This window comes from Oxyura jamaicensis, chromosome 18, assembly GCF_011077185.1.
Source record: "Oxyura jamaicensis isolate SHBP4307 breed ruddy duck chromosome 18, BPBGC_Ojam_1.0, whole genome shotgun sequence".
Lineage (NCBI taxonomy): Eukaryota > Metazoa > Chordata > Aves > Anseriformes > Anatidae > Oxyura > Oxyura jamaicensis.
This window is the reverse complement of record NC_048910.1, coordinates 3,225,911-3,238,825: the sequence shown is the minus strand read 5'-3', so window position 1 is coordinate 3,238,825 and position 12,915 is coordinate 3,225,911.

The following is a 12,915-nucleotide window of genomic DNA, read 5'->3' as shown; positions in this document are numbered from 1 at the left end:
TCCTCCATGTTTGGAGGCCTCTGGGCGAGACCAGAGGCTAAGGAGGGGTAAGGCCGCAGGCGGAGGGAGGCTGGGCTGTCTGCCTGCTGCACAGCTCGGTAAATCAGGGCGGGCTGTGCTGCCGTCGGGATTCCTGCGCTGTCTGGAAATTCTCCGTGCGTCCATCAGCACCTGCACCGGCGGGGAGGCTGAACCTTGGGCTCCAAGCGGAGAGGTAAACATTTCGGACCCCAACCCAGGATGACAATAACCAGAGCAGAAACCTTTCCATCCCGTTGCAGGTCAAACCTGGTTTAGGCATTTCAACCCAGAATTTCTCTCCAGGGTTAATCGGAGAGAGCTGCCTGCTCGTGGCCCTTCACAGCCCCATAAAGCCCTGTTCACGCACTCTGCCTCTGTCCACCCCCTACTTCAGATTCACATTTGAGACCCTGGTGGAGAACGTCTTGAAAAGGTAGACAAATTAGCCTTGTAAAAGCCAGACTAAATTGACAGTGTGTTTATTGCAGTGCCCTGATGTTAACCCCTGCTGAGCTGTGCTGGGACAAGCTTCGTGCTCCAGCGATGTGTTGTCGTAGCAGTGGAAGAGATGGCTCTGGTCTGTGCTGGGCACTGTGCTGGGGAGCCCTGCTGTTCCCTGGGGGAGGACGAGCTAAACCAGTGCCTGGGCAGCTGGTGTCAGCCTTCCTGCGGGGTGAACACCAGGGGCCGGAGGGCTGGGCAGAGCCTCGGGGGTGCCTAGGGGCTGTTTGGGTACCACATCCCCGTTGAGACCAGTACGGGTTCGGGGAAGGAAGAAGGGTGAAGCAGCTGAAAATCAACTCCTTGTGCTTTGTTTGTTTGAAGCCCTGAGTAATTTGTGAATTCTGTTTCAGTTTCTGTCTGTTAAAGCAGACCTTTTCCCACAGAAACTACCCACAGGTTCTTGATCAGCTCAGATAGGCACAACGCCTTCCCTTGTCAAATAGCCCCCCTTTGGCTTAAACCTGATGCTGGGAAGGGAGGAAGGCGGCTTCTCTCCTGCTTCTCAGCAGCACAGGGAGAGGAGAGCGACCCCCAGGGAGTGCTGAGCCTGGTGCTGGGCAGGGTTTCCCTGCCTCTCCAGGGCAGGTTTGTCCTTCAAGTTCACATTTGGTTCGTGGTGGGCGAGCCAAAGGAGCTGCAGACCAAACAGGAGCCTAGGAGGAGTTTAGCTCTTCTGCATTCAGCTAAGCTGAATGAGAAAAGCACGTCTCGTGTCGCTCACGTTTTAGTGGAGGAAAAAGTGTTTTCCCCTTTTAAATGCCCTGGAAGAGTTGGGGCAGTGTCTGCCCTGTGCAGGGTGCAAACACATTGGTGTTAACACATCCCGGCCACTGCCTGCCCCTCCTGGTCTGGGAGCCAGGACTGGTTTTAAAACTGCTAAGGGCTGGCTCACAGCATTCATTCTTTACCATGACAGATTGAGCATCACCAACTGCTGGTGACCAAAACACCATGAATCAAGGCCTCAGCTCAAGAGGCAGCTTAGAAGAAAAAGTTAAAAAAATATACTAATGCTGAACTTTTTGTTCTGCTTTTGTTAGCCTTACAGTTCTTGTTTTCAAGTCTTCCTCTGCAACCACAACATTTAAAAGAGCATTTAAAAAGAATCAGAGCTGAGATGCTCTTAAAATCACATGTTTCCAGAGGCTGGGGACTCGAGAGTAAAGCTGCAGATATAATCCTGAGATTTGGCAGTGCTCTTTGTATCATATTAAGTGATGGTCTAGAGCACTCGTTAATTACTGCGGGCTGAAAAACAATTCTGCCTCCCGACAGAGGTCTTCTGCTCATTCTCAGCATAGAAGTTTTTCCAGTTCTCGTGGGTCAGAGGGAAATATCACTTTCTAAAGGGCGTAGGTACAAAATTATGCAGTGAGGTAACCTTCTGAGTTGGGATTTAACAGTTTTTTTATACTTCAACAGAATGAACCAGCATCAATTTTATTCAAAGAGAAATTTGAGCATATTGGACTGAAATGATCTCTCTTCAAAGCTATTTCTGAATAATCGTGCAGGTAATTTTGTATTTCTAAGCTTCCGTGTCTAATCCAAAGCCTCTTGAAGGCCAGCAGAGGAGGGTGGGCTGCTGCTTGGAGCAGGGTGGCAGGGGCAGCGATCTGGGCTTTATGGACGGACACATCCAGGATCAGTCAGCCCTTCCCTGGCCAAAGCTGGGCTTTGTGCAGGTGCCAGGGATGTGTGGTGTTCTCTGGCAGCTCTCCGCATGCAGCAAGGTAAAGCTGAGCTCTGCTTCTTCCCCAGCCAGCTCCCAGCCAGACCCCCGTGTTTTACGAGCATCCTCCACCTGCTCCTGGCCTTGCTCCACGTTGCCGAGAATCTGCGCTTGCCATCCTTCGTAACCGAGCATCGGTCCCTGCCTGTAGGTGTTGCCTTGTGCTTTTAGGCAGCACCTGAGGGAGCAACAAGCTCAAAGCAAAGGCAAGAAGCCTTTTGGTCCCAGGGCTGATGTGCTGGGGGAGCGTCGGGGGCCACCTCTGCTCCGCTGAATCATCCCTGGAGCTTTTAACGCTGGAGAAGCAGCAGCTCACCGCAGTGCTGGGGGTGCAGCATGGGGCGAGCCCCTTTCAAAAAGCTGCAGAAAAAAAAAGGCTGCTTTTCTTGAATGGGGCTGAGACGAGAGCTGGGGACCTGTCCCTGTTCATTGTCCTGCCCTTATGCCCTGGCAGCGGGCAGGTTTGGGGCTTTGTCTCTGAGTGCTGAGCTCCAGCAAGCTGCCGCACAAACACAAACATCAAAGCGCCGGCATGTGTGTTTTCTGAAGCAGCTTTCTAGGTTTTACTGGGCTATAAAATACAGCGACGAGGATATAAAAACAAAGCTGTGATGGACTTAGCAGAGAGCCAAAGCAAGCGGGGAGAGAAATGATGAAAATGAGAAAAAGGGTTATGAGCAAGGAGTGATGTATCAGCTCCGTGTCAGGAGGAACAGATTTTGGAATAACTGTGAAGAGCATAAAACTGGTTTAGTCGTTAAGGAAAAAAAAAGAAAAAGAAAAAAAAAGGAAAGGAGAAAAAAGCCTGATAAAAATGAATAAAGGACGGAACTTCAAAGCATAAATTTCCTGACTGCATGACACTGATGTTTTGAACAGTTGTTCTGTGTGAGATAGCAGTAGTGATTTTAATGAACTTTAAAGAGCAGTATAAATAGGAACAAACAATGAAAGGCGATCGCATTAGCACACAGCTAGGCAGTGAGCTAATTGCCTGAACAGGATTTAAATGACATGTTATTATTTTTTTATTTATGTGTATAAACCTATTTTTCTATTTGAGCTTAAGAAAATATAATGAAATAAACTCGAGCATCTCAATTTGGATTTTCGAGGGAACCAAATGCAGGCTTTATTTCCGTGAAGTACTTGAGCTGCTGAGCCAAAGGGCAGCGAAATGGGTGCAGCAGAGAAAGGGGAAGTCTTTTGTCAGCCTATAAGGGGGTGGGTGGGAAGAAGAATTTATTTTAGTTTGATGCACAGGCTCTCTCTGATGTTTCAAATGGATTTCACAGTGCAGCTGCATAGGGACTCAGAGGATCAGAACCATCAGAAATGGGAAAGAACAGGGCACCTTGTAGCTGCACTGGGTCACCTTATTCTCATTGTGGGCTACAGCGGTTTTTCTCTTGCTTTGGATTTTCAGATTAGAGCGTTTGTTTGTACTTGGTCCTGCTTCTTGCTTTTCTGCGTGCTGCAGCGCAGGGCTGGATGCCCCGCTGCAGCTGGCAGCAGGCGTGCAGCAGGGCCTTCAAGGGGCCATGCTTGCTCTGCTGAGGAACACCTATACGTAGGTGCTGGAAGACTTTAGTGGGGTCAGATAGTGAGCCCCAGAATACCAATTTCTGGTTCCTGGCCTGACTGGCATCTTTTTTGGTCCATTCAAAATCTACTGCGATTAATGGGATGATCTGCAAACGCAGCAAAATCACGTATAACACTTGCAGGAACCCTGTTGTGATAACATGGCTGTAGGAGACACGAGAGCCAGATAACACCATCAGTGCCTCCTTTCCTTGCTTGATACACTCACCTGTAAGAAATTCAGCTGTGCCATGGACTGGATTCACTTTCAGGCCACACGTTTCTGGTTGAACCTCTCTCACCTGTTCTGTGCTTGGCAGACAAAGCCACTGCTGTGGTCTGTGGAGCTGGGCAAAGGGAGCCAGCCCGGCACGCCTGCCATGTGGAAAGCCTCCCGACCTGTATAGTAAGTGGGTTGTCTTGTTAGAGAAATTTGTGGTCCTTCAAGAACTGCTAAGGAAGTTAATTAAAAATTCTAATCTCTAATTGGGTACATGACTGGAAAGCCAATGTCCCGTGTACCAGAGGGGCAGAGTAATACAAATTCAGATTGCAATCACTGCTTTCTAATTCCCACCCTCACTTCCCCCGTAAAGACTGCAACATTTTGACCCACCTCAGGCATTAACGAGCTCATCAGCTCTCCCCGAGGCCCATCATCACCCCGCTGCGCATGAACCAGATTGTGTCAGAACGGGGAAGGAGCTCGTACGCCGCGACCACCGCGCACAGCGCCGCGTGTTCCCCCGCAGTGCAGCCAGCCTGCCCTGCACGTGCCACGTCTCCCTGGGAGAGGAACTTGCCATGCAGGGAGTTGCTGGGCTGACCTGACCCCCTGTGATCCTTAGATTATTTGCTGGAGTCTTGCAGCCGAAGGAGGAATTGTCTCGCTGGTACGGGGAGAGCCCAGCCTGGCCCCGTCAGCTCTCCCCACCGCCCCCATCGGCACTCTCCTCATTGGATTAAAGAGCAACACGAGTTCAGAAACCCCCCGCCACCCCCCCAAAACCCAGCCTTCGACGGAAAGGTGATTAATCCTCACTTGACTCCCTCCTTGTTTTAAAGGAAAATTCTGGAGGAGTCTGCGTGCTTTTTATGTTTATTCTGCCTCACCACAATGGGACTGGCCCAGGACCGACATTTCTGAGCTGCTCAGGTGGCACGGATTAGCACAATTACAACAATCAGTGCTGACATTAAGGGGTCTGCATTAAGAAAAGAGGGAACAGGGGAAGAAAAAAGCAGGAGCGGGGTAGAGGGAGAAAGGAGAAATGCTTCAGTACGTTCCCTTGCAGCCAGAAGCAGCTTGCCTTCCGCAGTCCATTAGCTCCTTTGCCTGCCTTACTTCCAGAGCCCATCGGCTCCGAGATGACGAGGAGCCCTCTAAAGCGCACGCAGGCTTGGAGAAACAAGCCGGCTTAACGCAGAAGGGAAGGAGGCCCCCCAGTTTTGCCAACTTGTAGAAGGCAGCCTCAACTGAGTGTTTGCTGGAGGCTGCCGAGGCTTTGGGGAACGTGAAGGCTCTGGCAGCGCAGTTTGCAGAGCTTTAAGGGGCCGGGCTGTGCGTTTTGGCTGGCTGCACGACGCTTTTCTGAGCCAGGCGCTCCGACCTCTTTAGTGCCAGACTCCTGATCCCGTCAATGGGGCTGACTTTTGGGAAGTGCCTGGCCTTGCCTGGCTTCAAGCTGTTGATCCCCCTCTGAATGTTTCGGGAGGGTCGCAGAGGATGGGGACATCACGGATCCTTTTGGGGGAGCTGAGACCAGGCGCACTTTTGCCTGCGGAGCCTGGCAGCTCCCTGCCGTGGGTCCTTATTCCAGCCCGTGCTGTTCTTTGGTCCTTGTGCCCTGGGTTTCCTCATTCGTACCAGCATCAAGGATCGGTTTGATAAGGGTTTATTCACAAGGACTGAACGCCCTTCCTCCACGTGCCTGCCTGGTGGTGCTCAGCCATCGCCTCTTACCTCATCTCGATGCCGTTTGGTGCAGGACTATTCAGAGCTCCCTAGCACTTCCCTCACCTGTGGTAGCAGGACACAAAGGTCTTTTTACGTGGAGCTGAGGGGCAGCGAGCTGAGACCGAGTGGTTTGTGGCAGGAGCTCCCGTCCATGATGTGCTGGCCGCGCCGCCCCGCTCTGTGCCCAGCTGGGGAAAGGCCAACTCCACGCACGGAGGTTTCTGAGGGCGGAGGTATTTCTGAGCCTCTGCAAACTCAGACTTTACAAAAGCTTGTAAATTTGCCCACATTTTCTCAAGGACAACCGCAGGGACACCCCCAATAAAATGCCTGCTCCGAAGTGTGAAAGGCAGTGAGGAATTTTTAAGGGAAAAGTTGCTCGAACAGTTTCACTTAGCTGGAGAATGTTATTTTTGTTTCCGTCTTCATCTCAGAAAGGGGCAGGTCATTTGAGATATAAATTAAAGAAAAAATGTTGCTAGAGGCAGGTTATTCACCTGTAAAATCCCATCTCAAATCGTTAAAGTTTGGCAAAGTTGTGTAACCAAGTGAGAGCGAAAAGCATTCGGCAGCTTTAAAACTTGATAGTGTATTACAAATATTCACAGGCAATTACATCAAAATAACAAGTTTCAAAGATATTAAGAAAATTTATGATAAGACCAGGCCAGAACTTAAGTCGTTGCCTTGTAAACGTACACGATTGCCTTTCTTTTCATGGTCACCCACTGTTTTTTTCAGATACCCCATCAGAATATTGTCAGGTATTCCGTGGTTAGACGTGACCAGCCTGGGTGAAGGATGTGCTATCGGCTGTTTGTGCTGCTCCTAGAAACACTCCATCGTTCACTGGCTGCAGTATCTTGGGACTCTTTATCAGAAACGTAATAAGCCAGGTATATGGCAAAATTCAAAACATATTGGGTTTGGGCCTCTGAGATCTGGAGCTCTGCTATTCACTGCCAAGGCAAAGCTGTCCCAAAATTGACCTGAAGAAACTCGGCACATTCTGGTGAAGTCCTGGAAGTTCAGAAGATCAGAGGTGAGAAGTTTTCATTTGCTAATTGGCCTGGAGTTTCCTCCCTGCCCCCCTTCCCTCTCCCACCCGTCCCCCCCCCAAAAAAGCAAACCATGACATGAATACTGAACCTGATGAATTCTGAATGACTTCATTGTTTCTTGCTTTTTATTTTATTCCTTTCCACTCATTATGATCCTTTTTGTCCCATGAAAACTGGGTCTGTTCCACTGGTCAAAACAAAGCAGTTCTGCATTATTCTGACAGCAAAAACATAATAATGAAGTGAACTGAAATCAGATTTTCTTCAGTGGATTACCAAGAGGCAAATTTAAAATGATATTACAAATAATACCTCGTAATTACAATGGGAATGATGAGCACCCTTAATCATGCCTTGCAGATATGTTTGTTAATAAGAAAGCAATGTAGAGCAATGTTGTGACATTTTTCTTATTATTTTTAATGTAGTCTTTGGTTTTCAGGCCAGATTTTAAGATGGAGCAAGTAGCCTTCATTGCCTCCAATACAAATAGGCTGCTTTACCCTGGCCAAGTCTCTGACTTTGTTTTGCTTTAAAAAAAGCTCTTTATCCCCCAGAAGTCTTGCAGTAGGGAAGGAGAAGTGGATCTGCAGAATTCTGGTTCATTTCAATTAAAACCCTGTGCATTAATCATACGTTTGACACACTAAATGTTTCCAATTAACATCCAGCTTAAAACCACATGTGCTCCAGCCCATGTTCAAACGATCGAGCTGCACAGGTAACCTCAGGAAAACCATTAACAGATGGCAGGGCATGGCCGCACCAGAAATCAGGCGAGGTTTTTGTCTGCATTAGGGAAAGCAGAAGCCCGAGTAGCAGCTGTGACTGAAGGCTGCTGGCAGGGCCGTGTCCTGGCACTTTGGGGACAACCAAGTGCATCCCGACCGGCACAAGGGCCACTGTGGACCTCTTCCCTTGCCTGGGTGCTTGGCTGGAGGAGGGGTGCTCACGGCCAACGCAGCTCGAACTGCTGCATTGGCCAGCCCTGAGTTTTCTGGGAGGATGGGAGGTGTTACAGTAGCCAGCAATGGGATGAGTGACATCAGCAAGGGTGGATTTGTGAATATTTTATTGGAAACTGCCAAAAGTTTCCCTCTCTCCGCTCTCTAAAATAGAGTCTGCTTGCAGTCAGGCTCGTAGCTTTGCTGGGCATCGCCTCCTCCAGTAGCAAAGTCTGCCTTGCATCCTTTTAATGCTTTTAGTGCTGTTCCTGGAACTGCAGTGTCTGGGGAAAAGCATTTGAAAATTGCACATCATTAGCATGCTGAAGAGGAGGTAATGTATGTAAAGCATTTGACCTCCCTCTGGCTCCTGTGGCTGGGACAAATTCTGATCTCATTTGCAGCAACGCAAATCCAGAGTATCTACATTAAGCACATTAAGTTTAGTGGAGTTACTCTGAATTTATACTACAGCACCTGGTAAATGGAAGATGTCACTAACAGCCTTTTTGTGACCCAAGGGAAGGAAGTAATGAAGGCAACCTGCAAATGCAAGGATGAAAACAGTTCCCGACAACAGGACTTTTGCAGGGGTGTGAAATTTATTGGGAGCTGCTGCGTGCTCAGCATTTTTTAAAACCAGCTCACGTTTTTTGGTGCTTAAGCATGGAATTAGGAGCCTTACTCTAGGCATCGTGTTTTTAAAACATGTCAAAGGCTACCTGGGGCCTACCTGGAGGAGAAGTGGATTATGGATTGACAGAGCGGTCTGAAAAATGTTTCAGCATGGGGAAGGGCGAATTCTTCATTTCTCATTTCCCCTCCTATTTCCAAGAAGGAAGAAAAGAGGATGGAGAAGAGTTTAAAAAGAAAACCAGAAAAAGAGGAGGGAATGAAAACTAAAGGCAGTTTCACGCAAAATTAGTTGGAGGAATTAAATATCCCACAAAATAACGATTGCCACATTTTTATTCTCTCCCTGGATGAGTAAAACACCCATGAAACATCCACCATGCATTTCCGCTTGGCTAATCCCCCCCATGCACACTCCAAATCCAATATCACCGACTATTCTCGGTGTTAAAGAGTCGTTTTACTTTTTCCAAATACATGGAAAATTCAAAACATCTGGGAACGAAGGATTTCTTTGTGTGCAAGTCCAAGTCCCAGCAAACTGGGGAGCCTGGTGGTGGATGCAGTGCAGAGAGCCGATGAACGCGGCGGGGGAGCCCGGCGCAGTGCTGGGTGCACCTCGGAGCCACTTGTTTCTTCCTCACTTTTCCATGGGAGGCGACCAGACTGTGCTGTGCCAGATTTCTCAGAAGAAACATACTCGGTCTGTTGCCTGCACGTGGTGGATGTTAATATGTAGATGATCGACGGTGAAAATATTTCAGGTTCCAGCATGGGCCCTTGTCATTAGGAGCTCTGTGGAGAAGGATCTGGGGGTCCTGGTGGACAACAGGTAGGCCATGAGCCAGCAGTGTGCCCTGGTGGCCAAGAAGGCCAACGGGATCCTGGGGTGTGTTAAAAGGAACGTGGCCAGCAGGTCAAGGGAGGTGATCCTCCCCCTCTTCTCTGCCCTGGTCAGGCCTCACCTGGAGTACTGTGTCCAGGTCTGGGCTCCCTGGTACAAAAAGGACAGGAGTCTCCTGAAAAGAGTCCAGCGGGGAGCCACAAAGATGATACGGGGCCTGGGGCATCTTCCCTATGAAGAGAGGCTGAGAGACCTGGGTCTGTTCAGCCTTGAGAAGAGAAGACTGAGAGGGAATCTTACAAATGTTTACAAATATCTTAAGTGTGGGAGACAGAGGGATTTGGCCAACCTCTTTTCATTGTTTTGTGGGAACAAGATGAGGGGCAATGGTCAAAAAACAGAGCACAGGAAGCTCCACACCAACATGCCAAAGAACTTCTTCATAGTGAGGGTGACGGAGCACTGGGGCAGGCTGCCCAGGGAGGTTGTGGAGTCTCCTTCTCTGGAGATATTCAAGGCCCGTCTGGACGCCTACCTGGGCAGCCTGCTCTAGGGAAACTGCTTTGGCAGGGGGGTTGGACCCGATGATCTCTTGAGGTCCCTTCCAACCCCTACAATTCTGTGATTCTGTGATCATCCATGCAGAGAGGCTGAGAAGAGACCTGTGTCTCCTGGGCAGGGTTTGTCCATCCCGCTGGATCCCAGCTGCCTCATGGGGAGGATGAGGGAAGAGCTGCTGAGTGGGGTGGTGGTGCAGAGGCAGCTCCTCTCTCTTCATGGTGTCCCTCTGGCTTGAACTCAGACGGCAGGATACATGCAAACCCTTCACCGTGTCCCTGGGCAGCCCTGCCTCTGCCAGGCACACGTGGAGTGGCAAAAGAAACAGTCTTTTTATTTGTGGTGGGAGGATGTGGTTCCTCATCTCCTAAGGTGGATGCCTGAAGTAAGCAGATATCAGTCCTTAAAGTGCCCACAAAGCAGTCACCTTACTTGAGACTCAGAAAATCCATACTGTGCCTCACCTCTTGGTAAGTTGGGAACATGCACTGGGATTTTCATGTGTATTTCACTCTTTTTCTCATGCATTTTTCATTCTTTCTCTCTCAGCAGGAGGAAGTCTGTAGCTGGTGAAAATCAAAGGTTACAATTATGAGGGGGGTCTGCAGCTCTGCCTGTGTTTCCTTGCATTGGCCACAGGTAAGAAGGGTCCAGCTGAAAGCGATGAAGGTGTCGGGAGAGAAAAGGGGGGTGATTGAAAATAATTCCTGAGCGCAAATATAGAAATGGTTCACCCTGAGCAGCACGATTCTGCATCCCATGGGATGCCTCGCCCTGGGCTGGTGGAGTACTCTTCGGCGTCCAAAGTGATGGGAGAAGCTGACCTCATGAAGGAGGGAAATCACATTAATTTGCAATAATCAAGTGTATGAAAATTAGTAGGTGTTTACTGTACAAGTGTTGTTTGACTGAATTTCCTCTACAAGTGAACTCGACAAGCCTGAAAGACAGTATTACACAGAAGTACTTCTGTTTGCTCCCTGCGCAGCTATTTGCAGCAGCTGCCAAAGACCTGCCAAACTCTGGGCATGGCTAAATTTCTTCCACGTGCTGGTTTGTCAGGTCTCATACTGCGGGACATGTCAGGAACCAGCAGCTGCCCACTGCAGAAGGGGCTTGGTGGCTCCTGTGTGCCGTCAATGGGCATTTAATGTAATGCTCGGAGAAATGAGGTGTGTCTAGGCTGGCCCTCCTGTGACCAGTCCTTTGTATTTTTTTTCCAGGTTGATGTAAAGCAACCCCCACTCCCTAATTCATTGAGACGGTCACGTTTCCTTACAAAGAAACAGAAGAAAACAGTCAGTAGTGCTGAATAAAGGACAATTTACCAGCAGCCTTCTAATGTTTAGCTGTTCCATCCCAGGGGTCTGAAGCAGCTCTACAACACCAAGTCCGTGGGCTCTTACAAGAGGAGAGAAGGTTCTTCATCAGAAGGTAGGGATGTCTGCTGCCCCGGGGGCAAGGCTGAGGACCCGGCCTCATTAACAACCACCTGCCTGTGACAAACAGGGAACAACTCCGCAGGTTGGAGACAGATACAGGCCAGGCTGTACCTGCAGGCTCTGTAATTTTAGGAACTGAATTTATCACCTGATGTTTTAATGAGAGCTGTATAAGGAAGAAGCAAGACTGAGATCTTAGAACGGGTTGCCCAGGGAGGTGGTGGGGTCACCATCCCTGGGGTGTTCAAGGAAAGGTTGGACATGGTGCTTGGGAACATGTTTTAGTGGGTGACATTGGTGGTAGGGGGATGGTTGGACTAGATGGTCTTGGAGGGCTTTTCCAACCCTTATGATTCTAGGATTCTGTGATTCCATGATTCTGTGATCTTGCTGCACTGCTGCCAGGAGGTCCCAAGTTACTTCTGGCTTCTGTGAAAGCTGCAGCCACCGGGACTTGTTTTAAGCAGTTACCTGAAGTAGGTCATTGGCTCTTTCCTACCTGTGCCTGGCCCAAACTCACAAAGGAGGATGAAGAGGTGGGTGATGGTGACTTTTTATTATCTCTCCCTTTTCGTACTCCTTGTGGATTAGCTTGGGTTAGACAAAGTGGCACGAGGGACCGAGCCTCTCCCTGTGTGCAGAAGGCATTGTTAGGAGGGGCTCCAGCACTGACTAGCAGCAGACTGAAGAGGCTGAGCTTCTTCTGCTCATACCCAATTAGTTGATTATCCCAAAGGGAATTGGAAATGAAGGTTATCTTTCAACTTGTGATGAGCTTCCAAATAAATATTCAACATGCATTTAATAAGACAGTTTTATGCATTATTTAAGTATGAGTTGATGGGTAGGAGACGAAACACTACTCTAGTGATGCTGAGGTCTGAAAGGCAAGGGCAGAAATCTGGTGAAGGAGTCATTAAAGGAGATTTGTATCACTCATTTTACTGGATTATTATTTATACACTAATTGTGAAGAGAATGTTAGCAAGAGTTCATTTCTGCCTTTTGGTTGTTTTGGGGATCTTTTGTTTTTGTTTTTTGTTTGTTTGTTTTTGTTTTTGAAGCATGAGATAAGAAAGGATACAAAATTAATGAGAGGATTAGGGAAAAAGATGTCAAGACAAGGGTGGTCCAGCCTCCAGCTGGGGCAAGATTAGCTCTCCTGAAAACACCCGCTGAAGTCCATGACACCAAGGAGTAACTTAGTCCTTTGGTGGGGTTTTGTACCTGCTTCAGAGAGAGTAACTGTTTTGTGTCAGGGGCTAAATCTCTTTCCTTGAACTAAGAGGGTTTGTTCTCCTCTTGATCTCACTTCTGGCACATTTCAGGATGGACCTTGCTGGGGGCAAGAAGCCTCTCCGAGATGTGAACTTGCTACTGAAGGATAGTTGAGCTCCACGTGCCCAGTGGGAATTTTTAATACTGTAGAGGCTCAAGGGAAGTCTTGACTGTTACCTTGTTCAAACTCTTGCTGGGTTGATCTTCCATGCTTCAGAGCAATAATGTGCCCAGTTCATGCAAGAGGAATCTGGAGTGTGCTGCCCCAGGGTTTGATGCCTCTGTTAGGGAGGATCCAGAGAGCAACGAGCCGAGTGCAGTCACTGGAAACCTTCGTAACAGTTCTTCATTTTCTCA